The sequence below is a fragment of the Austrofundulus limnaeus genome, unplaced genomic scaffold, assembly GCF_001266775.1.
Source record: "Austrofundulus limnaeus strain Quisiro unplaced genomic scaffold, Austrofundulus_limnaeus-1.0 Scaffold59, whole genome shotgun sequence".
NCBI classification, from domain to species: Eukaryota; Metazoa; Chordata; class Actinopteri; order Cyprinodontiformes; family Rivulidae; genus Austrofundulus; species Austrofundulus limnaeus.
Genome location: NW_013952461.1, coordinates 69,601 through 70,621, shown reverse-complemented (window position 1 = coordinate 70,621; position 1,021 = coordinate 69,601). Strand labels below are relative to the sequence as shown.

The 1,021-nt window shown below is 34.5% G+C and overlaps 1 protein-coding gene across 1 annotated transcript in view; it reads right to left on the bottom strand.

The window, feature by feature from the left end:
- smpd2b (sphingomyelin phosphodiesterase 2b) overlaps window positions 1–1,001 on the bottom strand; it is a 9,985-nt gene extending 8,984 nt beyond the window's left edge. Inside the window, exon 1 of the mRNA XM_014009517.1 lies at window positions 764–1,001. The gene's annotated coding sequence lies outside the window, so the exon portion shown is untranslated. The remainder of the gene's footprint in view (window positions 1–763) is intronic.
- Between the last annotated feature and the right edge of the window lie 20 nt (window positions 1,002–1,021).

The following is a 1,021-nucleotide window of genomic DNA, read 5'->3' as shown; positions in this document are numbered from 1 at the left end:
TCAAAGGATATTTGTGGAAACTTTCATTCATCATTTCGTGACAGGAACTATTCAAATGGAAAGTYAGGATATTATTTGACCTAAATTGTATTATTTTAATACAATGAGACTTTCATATTTTAAACACGTGCATGAACTTGTTTATTTAAAAGTTATTTAAAAGATATTTCAATCAAAATGCTAAACTTTATTTATTTATTTATTTTGGTTAGCATACTCAGTTAAAAGGATGCTGCAACTAAACACCAATGATTGTGCTTTTCGTGTGAATAAACTCACTTTGTTCATGCAATCAATTTAGCCCAGATTAAGTTTTAACAAATTAGATTAATCAGATTATGTGACTGGAATGGAATTAAGAATGGTGCRTAAACATTTACTATGCTACTTTTTTTAGTGTGGTAAAATGTAATCAATCATACGTATATCAAATAAATCAAAGTAAACACCGCTGAACCTTGGATAATTAGTAACTCAAGTGTCAAGAATTCGTGTTTTTTATGTAATTAATGGCTTTGGGGACAAGTTAGTAAATGATTTAGTAACATTTCCGGTATAAAGTTTTAGCTAACGCGTCTGATATATACAGTCGAGGTAAGGTGACAACTCCGTAAAATAGTTGTGTTAAGTTCATGAATTTAAATGTTAACCACGCACTTGTGCAGGTAGCGGAAAGCCTAACCACTAAACCATTTAGCTGGTTTCCGTAGCTGAGAAGCTGATCTCTCGCCTGACCTGGCATCCATGTCGATGTTTAACTTACCTCAGGAGGTTTTTTTTCCTTGACAGAGGCTGAACGACACCGTTAAAGTATGTGGTGATTTCAGCTTAGGCTTTTAGACTCGTAACACTTCCTGTTAGCCTGCTAGCTTAATGCCCCGGTTCGCAAACGCCAAGAAGAAAACACAACGCAGTTTGGTCAGCAGCTAAATATCAGGTAACTTAGCATTGATGCGTGACTTTACGCCGACGAGAAGTGAGATGATGTTAAAAAAAAAAAAGAAAAACGGAAAGAGTAAAA